Consider the following 16,138-nt stretch of genomic DNA (forward strand, 5'->3'; position numbering starts at 1 on the left):
TAAACAGTGCACTTTGACCTTCCCTAGCACTGCTTAAAAGCCTGGCTCCAAAGAGTTTTATTTTTTCCAAAAATTGCTATGACGTGACTCTGGGATTTTTTAAAAAGTGGAAGCGTTCGTAAGCTTCGTAGGAGGAGATTGAGCAGCCATGTTAATTTCACAGACCACTCGGAATCATTACAATGGGGCTGAATGGATAATCATCAATCTCTTGTATATTATATCTATGACACACATCAACAGCGCAAGTTTTCTCTACTTGAAGAAAATAAATTGATTACCACAGCTTAAAGGAGTCTTTCAATAATGAACACCATGGGTCAGTAGTTCATTTTTGTGGAGGCCAGAATAAATCACTCAAGACCCCTTTGGGATTGACCGACAGGACTGTCGCGTTGTGGGACGACGGTATTTCTACAGCTGTGGGAAACTACTTCCTGTTTATTGCTAACTTGTTGTATTAATTCAACTCTGCTCCATTGTACTACATTTTCTCAGCTCACCATGCCCTAGTGTTAGGTGCTTTCTATTCTCAAAGCGAGTGTCTAGCTGGAAACAACTGTTGCTAATATGCCATTTTAGCTCAACTACTCACCATTCTCACAGAGTATCACTGGTAATTGCCAAAACAGGTACGATTGTACAAATCTGTTTAGTTCTGCTTTTGTGCGTATTAAATCAGTCAAGCAATGTGTGACTCTGCATGTAACCCCTCCTTTAAACTGGTCCCAGACATACCGGTCCAGACCTCACCGTAGAGGGGGCCTCAGAAACACCCCCAAACCGCTCCATCTCAATACTATGAAAAGAGTCAAAGACAATGTTACACAAAGGTATTATGAACTCATGGCACTGGAATTGACTTGGGCTTTTAATTTATGAAACATAAAATGACCAGTTCAAATTTGTACAATTGCAAAAAAATAAATTGAATGGATGATAATATTGGACCTTTAGCACGTTTGTCTTAAAAGCCCCAATTTTCTTAGACAAAGATGGAAAAAACACTTGTTTAAAGTGCTTCTCTATCATTATAATTGTCCAACCTTTTAAGATTTTAGATGAAGCTCCTTACCAACTTTCAGAGCCACTTGTATGGTATTAAATGGTTTACACTTACAGTATCCTAGAAGAGATAGTGTTTATCATCAACTAACATCCAATCCAATCCATCTTTATTTATAATGAACTTTAAAAACAACACAGTTGACCAAAGTGCAGTAGTACGTATCATAAAACACAACTAAGTGGTAACATTACGTTGGAAACACTCGGATTAGAGTTCAGAAGCTTTCATTCGTTAAAACTCAACTTGTCTTTTTTTGTCACCCCTGGTTATTTTACATAGATTAATTTGTTGGTTGGCAATTTCCCTTATACATACATACATACATACATACATACATACATACATACATATACAGTATGTGATGGTTTAGAAAGTAGCTTCATTAAGCTTCAGAGCCCTAGCAGTATGGTAAGGATATTCATGACAGTGCTTGTCCTATCTTCTTTCAGGGCATCATGAGGAGGAAGTGATGTTCGCAGCGGTGGGAAGACTCGACAGCCACAAGTGAAAGCTGATTACGACAGAGCTGTAAGTCAGTTGCGAGTCTCTGTGTTTAGGCTGCTGCTCTGGAGTTGTTCCTCCAACAAGGTCACGAACGTGCTGCTCTGCGTCCTCTGTTATTGAACAGGATATCTTTGAGCTGGTTTTGTTTGTGTGTGATCATCAGTGAATGTGTGCCAGAGGGACATTAGATAGTTTGGTAAATTAAAAAGTGTGGCACGAGCAAATTCATGGTGATATGAGTTAAAACTATACCTTATTCTCTCCAGGCCTGTGAATAGATACCGTTTAAAAGAGATGGGGCTTTTCTGTTAGTCAAGTTTTGCAATGCATTTGAATAAACTCTTGTGCAAGGTAATCGGGGAAAAATAACATGTTTAGTGTTGACTAGATTATTGCAAAATTGGGCTGGACTTGAATTTTTTGGTGGGTGAAAAAAAATGTCAAGTTTTAGCAGTGCCGTTTTTTTTCTTTCTGTGTGTGTGTGTGTGTGTGTGTGTGTGTGTGTGTGTGTGTGTGTGTGTGTGTGTGTGTGTGTGTGTGTGTGTGTGTGTGTGTGTGTGTGTGTGTGTGTGTGTGTGAGAGAGACAGAGAGAAAAGAAGTGGGTCATCAGAGGAGCGCAGGGACTCTAATACTTTGGAAATTACAGCGTTGTACACGTCCACGTTTTCTGAGGTTCCTTTGGGCAGGTTCAGGTCAACCCTGGATTAGAGATGCACCGATCCAGCTTTTTTGCTACAGATATACCGATACTGGGGTTTGAGTATCTACCGATATCCGATATTTACCGATACCAAGAGACTTTCTTAAAAGTGGCTGAGTAGAAAATTTTATTGACTCTTCTCCATTGTAAGATCAATAATGTCATATTTTGTTGTCATGTTATCAATTATATCTATTGATAAACTCTTGGATGAACATTTAACAGGCAAGACTTTTCTACAGTAAGTATCCTTGGGTTACGTTCATATAAACAACCCACATGAAGTGATCTGATCATTACAAATATGTTAGATCCGTTATTTCTTAAAGGGACTATACAGAGTTTAATAATGTTAAAACTAAGTATTTTCATCCCCCTACATGTTCCAGCAATTTCCTAATGTGTAGAATGAGCCCAGACCTGTTCACCACGACTGCCTCTAAATCCTGCACTCAAAAAGGTGTTAATTCGGGTCCGAGGTGCCGTCATGTGTGAGCTTAATATAGAAGCTGCAGTTACGCATAAGACCTGAGGCGGCAGTGGTGAGCATCAAATGACTAACTTGCATCTAGCCCCTTTAAACGAAAATACAAACACTTAGCTTCAGCAGTGGTTATTTTATTTTATTCATTAGGCTGCTTTAGGTATTTCTATCATAGTTTATGACCCAGCCTTGATTGGCATTAGCATGCTCCCGCCAGCTTTAGCATGCTATTGCTAACCGCAGAATTTTGCGCGGCGTTAAAAACACATTTGGGGAAAAAAGGAACCCCATCGATTGGATTCTCCTGGTTCTTAGCTTTACAATGATAAACAGCATGCCCACTTAGATTTAGGTGGTAAAAGTTTTTAAGGCGTTGAGAGCCAAACCTGGCATCGGTTCAGTATCGGATATTTGCAGCCGATACCCGATATCGTACTTTTTTACGGATAGGTGCATCCCTACCCTGGATCACTGCCTTCATCCATATTTTTTCACTTGATTCTTTGTAATCTTCATGGACTAACTGCTGCCATGTCTCATAGAGAAAGATTCCTCTCTTTACACTCTTGTCTAAAACGTCCTGTAAGCATACTCATTATTCATCCCTTAATGTATGTAAGAACTTTTCTTGCTGTTGTGATTTCTCTGCAATGTTCTCTCACAGTTAAAGAGTAGTAATCAGGATTTTACTGTGTTTTGGATGCCTTCATTGAGGATAGACAGCTCTTGACTCACCTCGACCTAATAAGAACCATAACATGCAGAGGTCTGTTCTCCCATCGTGGTTGTTGGGCGGAGAGTTTGTGCGCTTTGATCACGTCTTTTCAGCGCATCTCTCTGGCTTAGCCCTCGCCGCTCGCTCTGTGATAAGCCATCAGAGCACTCCGAAGCCGGGGCTCGAGCACCGGAGACAGGAGACAGTAATGGTAGGAGAGGAGTGCGGCAATGCAAATTCTGTTGACAGACTCTCTGCCTTTAAATCCAAAAAGTCTGTCCTTTCACTATGATTTTACAGCAAGCCAGCCTTTCAGAGTAAACGTCCATTATTTGGCTGCGAGATTATGTGGTTGTGTATGATTCCAGGCAGTTTGGCATAATCACTGGAGAAGTAGATCGAAGCATTAGCAAAACTGGAAAAAAAAAAAAAAAGTAACAGCAGTCACACGCCCAAGAGCATGTCGTAAGCGGAGATCCAGAAACTGAACCAGAGCGTTTTCAAACAATCTTGATATTCTGGTGCTGTTTGACTTTGGTTTTCACTGACTCAACTCGTTTTTTTTTTAATAAACATCCTTTAAACTTCCTCTTAACATCATAATCGTTTCTTGGAAGCTGACAGTTGTGGGTTTTTTTTTGTCAATTGTTGGACAAAATAAAATCCCTTCCATTTTGGTTTGGTTTTGCTGCTTCTCCCCAAACTGGAACACTTTGGATAACAAGCTGCTGTAGGTAATTGTATATTAATATTCCCCAATTCAATCTGATATAATTGCTGCTGGAAAACACTCGACCATGCCTTTAAGAACATAATTTTAAGGTCCTTCTCCCTTGTTGACTGTTTTCCCTGTCGCCAATTAAAATGCTTTTAATTAAAGGTGCATAGTAATTGCCCAAACAGGCTGTTCAATTATTGTACCCTCTCTTAAATGCACTTAATGGTTACAAGTTCACTTTGAAGTCGAACGGCGTGTTTTCCTTCGGTCTGTACATAAAAACACCATTTGAAGCCCCCCGTTATAAAAGTGTGCTCCTAATTGACGGGTTGCTGCTTGTTTAGTTGATATATATTTACCAGCCGGTTGGTAATTGGAAAGCCGTAATTACCCAGGATGCAACGCGCCGCTCGAGTCGAAGCACAGATGAAAGAACGCAGGTTAGTGTAACATTTGTAGCATCAGAAAAGAGCTAATTGAGACTGTTATTTTGTTGTGTGTGAAGCCACGGGCAACAACCTTTTTATTTGTCTTTTTTTCAGCTGTGTCCCCGAGCTGTTCGTAAAAGGTTAGTGGATCTCGGGTCCCTTCCGATGATGTAGCTCTGTCGCCTATAATGGCCTTGTTAACTGAGATTCATTACCTCTTCATTCAGAGTCCCCTGGATATTAAGGCAGTGCTCGAAAGCTCCTGCCACAGTGAAGTCATCTCAGTGCGGTTTGCTGAGCTATTTGTCGACGCCTGATGATTCACTTGACCTGAGACTAAAGGCTTGGAGGCTGGGGAGAGAGGATTTGACTTTGTTTGTTGCTGACAGAGGTGGAAAGCAAAGATGCCTTGTTACTGATGTGCAGTTGCATTTTGGACAAATTTTAAAGAGAAAAGTAATTTTACGAGGAATGTTCCAGGTTGTATGTTGCTATGTCGCAGAAGCAACTAGGACACCTAGACACAGACAATGCTAATTGCAGTGGGTTATCAAAATCAATAGTTTTATAGAGATCCTAATGTTTTTAAACCTCATGTTTGGCCACCTGTAGTCAAAGCATCTCTTCGCAGACAGCCTGTTGATGTCCCGCTTCCTTATGGGGAAGGTCTGAAGAGAGGCAAGCCCACTCACTGTAAAGAATATTTTTAAATGTATTTTTCACAAGAAAAACCCCCATAAAGAAATAAAGGTCTTCTTCAATGTGCCATAAAACAGATAATGGTTTCTCTATTATTGTTAGTGTGTTGTTGGGCCATGATATTCAAAGTGTTAAAGTTTACCTGTAGTAGTGTTGTAAGAGAGAGAAAAAAAGACAGATGAATAATATATAGTCTGGCCCCAAAATAGTTTGGAGAAACATGATGGCACACAAGCCAGATCAAAAATCCTTCTGAAATACTTCAAATGTGAAATAAAGTTATTACAATATCCTTGTCCAAGATTTATCTAGAAGTCTTGGATAGTGTGTACAACAGTGGTGTTGCATTTATTTGGTAGTTGTACTTTCCCACAATTGCATACATGAGTCATTGTTGTGACTTTAGTTGAGTTACTTCGTTCACCTTTGGAGAAGATTTGTTTTATTCTCACCACAGAGTTCAGTTCATTGAAAGTTTCACCTCTGTGTTTGCGTCTGATAACTGGCGTTCCCAGAAGATCCTTGTTGTTGTTTGTCGACTCGGCATGGGCCGTGACTTGCATTTGGCCGAGCGCTCCTTGGAGGGAGTTTGTTTTTCTGCCGACTCGTGCCACTCCCAAACCACTCGCTTAGAGATGATTATTTTCACAGGACTTATTTTTTGTTGATCGTTTGAGTCAATAGATTAACACAGGCTGGAATTATGTGTTGAAGCAGATAGTAAGGCGATCCACCCACATATGGTGTCTAGATATACTTTGTCACTGTTGTTTTTATGATTCAACAGCATCATGGTTTAGCTGAAATCCTAGTATTTATGTTATTTTGTCTTACAACACTCTGGCCTTACTGCTCTTGGGCCTAAGCTATGGCTACCAATCTGCACCAAAAGCATCTCTGACCACCACCCATTTGCTCACGCAACACACCACATCCACACCATGGCGAAGTGTGTCTTGCCCGTGGACACATCAACAGCATACACTTGGGGATTCAACTGGAAACCTTTAGGTCATGAGATTTTACACTGTGAAGCCACTGTCGCCTAAATGTAAGCAGAGAGTGTAAAAACAAAGAACAGCATTAGACTGCATACCAAAATCCAATTCAATTTACCCAAGAATTGCCTAAAAACAGCTTTATGCGTACAGACAGATATTGATCTGATGACCTAATATAAACCTACAAGTGCAATATTTACAATTTGTCTATTTACTATGAGCACAATGTGTCCATCTGCTGTGGAGACGTAGAAAAGGTTTGCATGCGTGCCAAAGTGGTAAACATTGACCAGCTGTTACTGTTATGTAAGTGAAGCTGGTGTCATAAAGAGTCTTTAGCTGTGCAGGTTGTTGTCGCTGTGCTCAGCTTCTGTTAACCATTGACTGTTTACAGTCGATGACACTTTGCAGTCAATGCAGCACACATGTTGTAAAAGGTTATGATTATACCTGATTTGAATGATCATTTGTTGGGAGTTATATATTTTTCTAAAAGCCTTTTCATGTTGTGTATTATGATCATTGCTTTTAATGTGATGGGCAATCAGTTCCTCACACAAATGTCTCGTACTGAGAGATGAGTAAATCAATCTTTTTCCGCCATACACAGAGCAGAGCTGGCCTCAGCTTTGAGTGCATTTCTGTGTACTTCACACACGCAGTGTGTGCTCTGATTGAGGGGCTAATTCAGAGAATTTTAATCACTCTGACCAGCCCTCTTGCAGTGTCATCTTTTTGCAAATGCCCCATAAAATGAATAGATGAGCGGTCTCTTTTTAGAGCATAATAGCCACATTAGAATGTGAGATGGATGGCAGAGGAAAATTCTGTATCCTTTCTACTCTTTCCCTCCCTCTCACAGTGACTCTGATCTTTTATCAATAGTGTCCAGGGCACAGTGACGTGTTCAGTTGAACCTGATTTAGTCACAGGGATGAAAAAGGTGAGGATCATTTAAGTAAACTGGTAGCTGTGGCCATATCCATTTTTACTGAAACCGTTGAGATAAAGTATGACGTTATGCAACCATTAAATTTATGTTGGAGTTGCTTCACCTTTATTGACTGTAGTATAATGCTGCTATCAGACCTAATGTATAGCCTTTTCAATAAATGGAAAGATGCCATTTGGGAGTATATAGAGTTCTCTGCAAAATGTCACCAAATGTAGAGACAGTTGCTCATAGTTTGCCTTTTCTCGCTGAAAGGCTGGAGATTTATGTGGTTGCAAACCTACAGCACGACACAAGTACTGTAAATAATTTACTCAGTGATGCCATTGCATTCACTGCATCATAGAGTACAGTGTAGGCAAATACTGAAACTTTGGACAGTATATATAGGTGGCCACAATGGGTTATACTGCATGAACGGATAGCAAACAACTTTTTTTTTTTATAACTAATGCTATAACTATAGAGTTACATATATGTATCTGTACTTCAGTGTTTTTTTAGTGTTAAAAATCTTCCATAAATACTTATATGGATGATTTATATAAGTATGTATAAATACTTCACTGGTGCAAAAACACAAATATTGTTAGGGCTGCTCACCTGAGCGATTTTTTGCACCTTTTCAACTTTGTCACTTTATTCCAGTAAGTGATAAGCATTAAGTTTGTCCCTTTGATTAAGCCTGTTATGGCGGTTCCTACTTGGAGTCCTGCCAACTGAATTTTCTTCTCCTAACCTGCTTTCAGAATGGGGAATATGGTGCTCATTGGGCCTGGGGCGTGATCTTTTTCTTGTTTCCCAGTCATTTCACATCATGCTGACAATTAGCGATCACAACCATCCCCAAATGACAAACGTAATTAAAGAGTTGGCATTATAATTACAATGCGTTTATTGCCTGTTTATGCCTTTGGAGCCACTGTGACACTTGTTTGGTGTAACTGTGTTGAGGACTGGTCACAGTCTTGGCAATAAATGTGCCTGTTAAACATGTCAATAGCTGATTTATCTGCGCACTGAAACAAGGCTCCTTCAAAATGATTTGGTCATGGTAACAATATTACACATGCAATTTATTCTCCGCTTGTCATAGCCAGGCTTTTTGCCACAGGGCACATGCCAGCTTTAAATAAGTGGTACCCAGATGGTGTTCACTGGATGCCGACCTGGTTACGCTATTGTCCAGGGGAATGAGGGAGACAGCTACAGCAAACAATGGGTCATCGACGGGGCCTGTTGCACAGTGGCCATATTTTTACATGAGTGAATCACAAGGGTACACACAAACACGGTATGAACAAGCACAGTACTTCACTGATACTGCAACAGGTGAGGTTGTAGACTTTCCAAAAACAGGTGCTCATCAGACATGGTGGGTGAACAGGAGATAAGGGACTTTCATAGTTTTAATACAAGATCACCAACGTGTTTTGACTATTATGGAGTCTTAAACTTTCTCTAAGCATTTTGGTTGTTTACTTATTAGGAGATGCATTTCATGTTCTGAATTGTGTTGTCAAAATTTCCGAATCCAGTCACAATAAAGAACGAATCTACATTATTTGCTCACTTAGAGGCTCATTTGAATGTTTTTCTCTGACGTTCAGTCTCCATGTTGAGGTAAATCAATACATTTGTGTGATAGTGGGTGGCAATGCCTTGGCAGAGGCCTGAATCATGTATATCACTTGAAACTCTTTCACTGTGCAAATGTTGTTTAACCTCTTAACTCCCACCTGATCCATGGACATTTTCTCTTTAGCCAAATCCAAAAGCTACTTGGAAAAAAACATAAAAATAGATACGAAAATGGGCCGGAAAAGCCAAAATAAGACAATTCTTTTCTTTATTATCGACAAAAACATGACTAAATAGTGATGAAAAAGCAACAAAAAGGCCACACAAAAGTGACAAAAACACAACACAAAACAACAGTGAAAAAACAACAGAAGAGTGACAAAAACAAGCAACAATAACAGAATAGAAAAGTGTTCAAAAACATGACAAAAATGCAGTGACAACGCCACAAATAAGTCACCATCAGTTTTGTACTGTAGATCTTAGCTTTCAAATGAGGCATTACTCTGGCCTATAGGCTGTAAGCTCCTGTCAAGAAGCTTTTACATTTGGGTAAAGCCGAACTGGAGAAAATACGCTCGGCTAGGGTGGGGGGGTAAAAATCCTCTCTTTTCTCTTGCAGCTGCATTTGGCTTTCTTGGAGAAATGTCACTAGCAACTGTCCACCCAGAACAACTCAGAAACTGATTTTCCTGTAAACACCACAACACACACACACAACACAGCTTATGCAAATCTGCGCACAGTGTCCCAGTATTGATAAGCCCACTTTGTGTACAAAACAATGATCCACAGATACAATGTGTGCTCAGTGAGTTTACTCCCACACTCTATGATGAAACATTTGTTGTCGAGTTGTGACAAAGTAAATCCGGGAGGGTTAGCTGTTCGCTCATATGAGACGCCAGATGTTTGAGGCGAACTTTTAGTCATTGTAGCGGGAATGGGGTCAAACAGCCAGTGGGTTAAAGGTTGAAGAGAAAAAAGGAGTTAATTAGATTCGAACATGGCGATGTATCTGTTGTGGCTGTTTGCAAGACATTTTCCCCTGATGAAAAATAACGTCTTGTCCTGTTGTTCGGCTTTTTCTCCAAGTCACCTTGTAATTGTTTCTGTGTCATAAGCAGCTATTAGTATTGCGAGAAAATGGTAATGCTTTGAGAGACTCATCTTTCCCTGAGAATGGCTCTCGATCACACTCTCACATTCTTTTAAAAGGGAAAAGGAAGATGAATTTTGCCCATAAAGGCTGCATCACAAGGGCTTTTTATCCTAAATGGCTCTGGGGATTGTTATCTGTGGGAAGTGTGTCCTGCCTGCGTCGTGTTCAATCAAGTGTCCACTTAGCTGTGACTGGGAGTAATTGTTCCCAAGTGGGCCGCACACTGACCTGTTAATGTCTGCGCTGACCCTCTAACCTTGTCAGCACGTCTTGGGGAGGAGTTTAAATCATGTGGATCTCCTGTGCGTCTTTACACTCGCGGGTCAAGTGGGCGTCCGGGTCGGCCCTGGAAGACCACTCTGTTGTAATTGTCGCCGGTAGCATGGGTCAGCGAGGGGTGGTCTCCGGGAGCAGGAATTGGGAATTGTGCGACTTAATGGGCCAGGCCATTGATCCAGTACAGAACCAATGGCTGTAAGTGGTGCCGCTCCATGCGCTCCCGCAACACTGGACTCTGCTGAGGAGGGGAGGGCTGACCACAGATAAAGCGTCTTTCAACTAGGTTTGTAAAGTTTTGAACTTTTTGGTAGGGTCCGTATTTTGCTTTATCTCTTTTTAGTAAATAATAACGGACAGAAGTAGTCACAGCTCAAACAGGCAATCTTGATAAATGTGGTTTGTTTTTTTTAAGTGAATGTTGTTACTTAAAGAAGAACGAACTCATAAGACACTACAGGCAAAACTATTTTTTTTTTAAGTTTTCAGGTTTTGGACCAAATTGGTTTTTGAACATATAAGCTTTCACCTGAAACAAAAAAAATATACCTAATCTTCACATCTTCAACATGTTTAAATATTGCACTGATTTAATGTTTACCTGTTTTCATAGATTTATAGAGGAAAACATAATTTCATGGGCCTTTTTCTCAAAATGCATTTTTCTCTCATTGTGGCGACAATGTCAGTAGCCCCTAAAGACTTTTTAAGATTTTTTAATATCTAATTCCTAGCCTGATTTATTGGGTGTTTGAATGACAAAAAATAAGAAAATTGAATTTTTATAGATTTTTCCACTTTTTTTGTGACTGTAAATGTAAATGTACTTTGTATTTCTATTTTGTACTTTTGTGAAGCACTTTATGACTTTTGTCTGTGAAAGGTGCTATATAAATAAACATTACTTACTTACTTACTTACTTACTTAGAAAATAGCTTATTTTAAAGCTAAACAAGATATCCAAAATCCCCTCTGAAGAAGTCTTGGTAACTCATTCATCAATAAAATAAAACCATACATTTTAATCTGGCTCAATCCGTTTTTCACATTTTGGTCATTTTTAGGCATAAAAACATACAATGACAGAAAACGTGCAATATATTTTTTTCTCACATTTATACCAGTAATCTACGTACAGCAACAGTTTCAAATTGATAAATGAATGAATGTAAAAAAAAAAAGTCCTATTCACCTGCAGTGTCTCGCCATCCTTTTCATAGTCCCTCTGGGGGTAATACAAGTGTTTATGGGATGATTGGGGGGTCTTCCATCTCCCCCTGGTGTCTCTGGCCAGAAAACCACAATTGCTTTGCTGCCTACGGGTCGGAGCCACCAATACACACTAAGATAATCATGAAGAAGAGGCTAACAGGCTAACGGGCAAAGCTAACTGCGGGCTAGCGCCACTCAAACAGTATTTACAGCCAAGTTTGAGTTAAAAAAAAGTATCTCCATTGTGTAATTGGATGTACAATATCCCTCTCTCCCTTTGTCTTTTCTGTCAGCGTAGTATTTACTCTCACAAACAAATAAGAAGTAAAAATGCTGCATGCTACATCACCTGGGTGACGCTTATGGCCTCTAGGGGCATGAGTTACTTTATTCTGCTTCAAAGGGCCTAGACGGAATTTAAAAATGTTAAAATGATGTATTTTCCACAACATATTTTAGGAGCAACAACAAGCATGCAAGCGCGTCATCAGAAGGGTCTTATCTGGGTTCAGTGGTCGGAACAGGAATGTGGACAGGTTGTAGAAACAGCGGCTGGTGGGGTTAGCTAGATTCCACTCCGCTGAGTTATTAGGGGCTCTGATGGCGGCTTAGAGGTTTGTTGTGTCTGCGTGGGGAGCTATAGATACAGTAGAAGTGGGACAGATGCTTTGGGATTTTTGAACTTAGTATTTATCATTAATTTATATCAGTTTAGTCAAAAAGGTTTTGGCTTATTCCCATGGCAACCAGAGGGATAAAAAGAAGATGATGTGGCAGAGTTGTACACTGTAAACTCTTCTTATTGCAATACTGAAATGCAATGTCATATAATATTAATGATAATAATAATAATATATATATATATTTTTTTTTTACGTTTTTACCATTTTGCAATGGTGTTCCCACATTTACAACGCTGCAGTACCATGTGATACTTGACCGAGGCAGCAAAGTGAGGAAAGCGCCTGTTAATGTGGAATCCAGGCAACGGGGAATCTTTGAATAGATCAGCACGGCATTTTCTGACAAACAAAATGTAAGATGTGATCAAGATGTGTTTGAAGGAAGGAAGGAAGGAAGGAAGAAGATTAATACCAAGTGAAATTAGTTCTGTGAAAAGAATAGTACCCCAGAACTACACTAAAAAAGCTATAAAAACAAGTACATTAACACACGCTTTTGCTTGATGTGACTTGATTTCAATCAAATGTGGTGGTTGACAGTTTGAGGGCCAGTGACCACAGATGCTTTGCCTGACACAAGTTCCCACAGAAGCACCAATTAAGTGGGAGCCCAGTGTTTGCTGCGGTCTGAGACGCAACACATGGGACCAAAACCAGAGTCGTCTTCTCATTTACATGATCAGTCATCTCAACTGTGTCTGCAAGTCATTAGCATCTTTCCACTTGTTTATTTTGATACAGATGAACGCCCCTAATCTCTATGTATTTGAATAAACAAACTACGATTCAGAGGTTTTCTACTTTCAAATTGGAAACAGATTTCATTTACATCAGACTGGTTAAGAATTGGTGTTATGAGCAAACGTAAACTCAAGACTATTACAATATTACAAGCAACTAGTGCCTTTCATTATCGTGCAAAAGGAGAAATTAATTCTGTGGTTTAGAATTAGAATGAACAAACTCTAATTTCAAATTTGTAATTTGTTTTTCAGTGATTAATTTTTCTTTTTTTTTTTACTTTTTTTTATTGTCTTCAGATTTGTTTGTTTTGTGAGTATAATTTTACTTTGATACTCAACATCTTACTTGGTAAAATATTAGTGAGAAATGAGTGGGAACCCTTTTCTGAATTGAAATACTTGTGTCACAATGGCTTGCTTGCATGAATGAAATCAAAGAGTAAAATGAATTGCACTGGCGGCAAAACTCAAGTAATGAGTTTGTCTGCTCACGTTTTCAAACATTTTCACGTTTTCTGATGTCATTTTTAAACTTGTGGGCTCAGGGGTGCAGATCAGGTGCTTTCCCCGCCTTTACCTTCCTGTTTGTAATCACATCTTTCCCCATCCTTCCGTCTCTTCTGTGGCTTTTCTGAAGCTCTCCTGGTCCCGCCCACAAGAGTACAAGCTGAATTCTGATTGGAGGGATGGAGCAGAGGCCCGTCCTGCACCAGTGATCAGGGTATGTGGCTCTCCTTTCACACTCTCATTGTCTGTTCCTGGCCTAGACTAGTACTTGAATGAATCAGATCAGAATTGTTGAGGATTTTTTTTTCATAAACACCTCATTTTCCAATCCTAAAGCAATAGTGTTATCAGTGTGATCTAAATCTTACCAACTGCAGTTGCATTAACCTAATGTGTATCATTCTCTGAAGTGGATTTGTGAAAAGTTTTTTGAAATCACATCAGGTTTGAGACTGTTTGTTTCAATCAAGTTTGTAGTTTGATATTTAGGTGAACATTTAGGTGAACTTAGATTACTGTGTGATGTATTTTCTTTTATTTCAGAAATGATAGTTACATTATAAATCCTAAACTGAAAGCTCAATGCCAGCGACTGGCTCTCATAACCAGTAGGGTTTAAATATCTTCTGTGTGCTTGCCCGGTCCCTGTGTTCACCTCTGCCTGCCCTCTCAGCCCTGATTGGCTCAGTCCCGTGTGCGCTGTTTTCTGGCTGTGTGCCAGCCGTGCCCCCTGATCAGAAGAGAATGTGACATTTGTGCAGAGGTAATGGAATCTGCGTGCAATTAAATCTGTTTCTGCGAAGAGGAGTCTTTCTCCTGCCTGCCATCCCCAGCAGTGAGGGGGGCATGTATGGTGATGAAGTGTCCCAGCAGGCTCCTGCCTCTGCTGTCTGACTACAATCTCCAGTGTCGGGTTGTGTTTTTGACTTCACAGCAATACCTGTGGCAATTCATTACACAACATGTCATGAGGAATCCCCCAGATTGTGCACAACAATAATGTTAATTTTGGTGGTTAGAGGTGGATTTTTGTATACATTTTGTGAATAGTCATTTTGTACTGTCATTGTCAACCGCTGGTCACAGGGCATGTTTCTGTTCAAACTACAATGAAAATATACCTCCAATAGGATTTCACCTTCCCCTGAAATGATTATTTTATCCCTCATGAGAGAGAACCAGGTTGAGAACAACTGATGTAGAGGATCATTTCTGCATTGCTGTCTGTTCAATACTCAATGCCTGATTTGTGGCCACTGGTTTGAGTTGTTGTACCAGCCATAAAAGAGAGTGTTTCCTCTTCCTCTTAGGGCTCTGGCCTTAAACCACAGCCATAGGGACTGTATGTTTCTAATGGACACGGCTGATAAACATTAACTGGAGCCACTGCATTCAGATGCTTTCTTGAGCTCTTCTTGTGCTCTATGGGTGGACAGAGAAAGACGGCCTGTGCGGGTCTGTTCCTCCTGTAATATGAAATTGGTTTTGTAAACGTCCGTCCTGACAGAGTGACTTGGCAAAATCTTGACTGGTGCCCAGTATTTGTAATTTTGTAAACATTATTTTTTGTCTCTAACCAGCAAATCATCTGCCTCCATCAAACCCTGGACTCAAAACAATGATTTGCTGGTGACACAAGCTTTCTCAGACATAATGCAATTTATGTTGTGTATTTTTGAGTTTAAGATATATAGATAGAAAGCAATTTGAAGCAGTCACTAAAATGTGCACATCAAAAGCAGCAACACCATTGCGCTGCGTTCCTCCCTGCAGTTCACCTTTTTGCACCACAGTGCGATTCTGAACCACTGGGAGGAAGGAGAAAGAGCCTGCTCCATTAGCGTCATTCAAATGGTGAATGAGATCAGTCTGACAGATAGATGCGGAAAATTGTTTTAATTGTATAATTATCTGTGGTTAGCCACTTGTGCGGAAAAGTGCAGTGATGTGGTTGAAGGCCAGGGAGCACATTTTGGCCTTTATGTGCTTATTTTGTCTTGACTCAGGAAATGAACAACAATCGGGGGTCCGGACGATAAAGCATAAACACATCACAGAGCCGCGGGCAGGTTGAGGCGTGTGAGCTGTGGAGGGATGTGTTCAGCCAGTGAGTGTGCTCATTCAAACTGTGCACAGTATTTCTCGGCGGGGGTCATAATGAGTAAGCACTGGTTGCTCCTGGGCAGACATTTTCTTGATGTCTACTATTAGGTGCTAAATTCTTATTACTAAACGATTATTCTATCTAAAACTCTGTATACTACCTTGTAACAGAGCAGTCACTTTAGAATTTATCTGATATCAATGGGCTACGTGAGCTAAACACGTGGTTTTTCAAAAACACAGAGAAAACTGGATTATAAGGATATCATACGGATATTCTTCAATAGTTGATGACTTGTTGCAATTGTATTTAAGCTGGAAACACATGAAAAAAGAGCTTTTAAAGGACATCAGACTTTACTTGGGACCGGTAAATGCAGACATTTCTTATGTTTACTTTGTGGTTTACGCCTGGATGCCAGTGTACAGCACTGTTGTTTTTAACACAGGCTGTAGCAATGCATAAACAACTAGTTTATTCTCTGATATTATTGTGCCTTTGAAGTGTATGTGAAAATCTTTGCCTTGCTGTGGCTGTGTGTAGTTGACACGTCGATTCTGGTGCTCTGGGAATGAGAATGTTGCTTCTGTGGGTGTTT

At 40.0% G+C, this 16,138-nt stretch overlaps 1 protein-coding gene across 10 annotated transcripts in view; it reads left to right on the top strand.

The window, feature by feature from the left end:
* foxp1b (forkhead box P1b) overlaps positions 1–16,138 on the top strand; it is a 169,980-nt gene that overhangs the window by 4,190 nt on the left and 149,652 nt on the right. For 7 of the 10 annotated variants that reach the window (XM_079578555.1, XM_079578564.1, XM_079578562.1 and 4 more), the window contains exons 2-3: positions 1,519–1,597; positions 13,567–13,650. The gene's annotated coding sequence lies outside the window, so the exon portion shown is untranslated. Of the gene's footprint in view, positions 1–1,518; positions 1,598–1,751; positions 1,770–13,566; positions 13,651–16,138 lie in introns of those variants that run through there. The other 3 variants (XM_079578558.1, XM_079578559.1, XM_079578561.1) reach the window with 2 other exon arrangements.

This window comes from Gobius niger, assembly GCF_951799975.1.
Source record: "Gobius niger genome assembly, chromosome: 20".
NCBI lineage: Eukaryota > Metazoa > Chordata > Actinopteri > Gobiiformes > Gobiidae > Gobius > Gobius niger.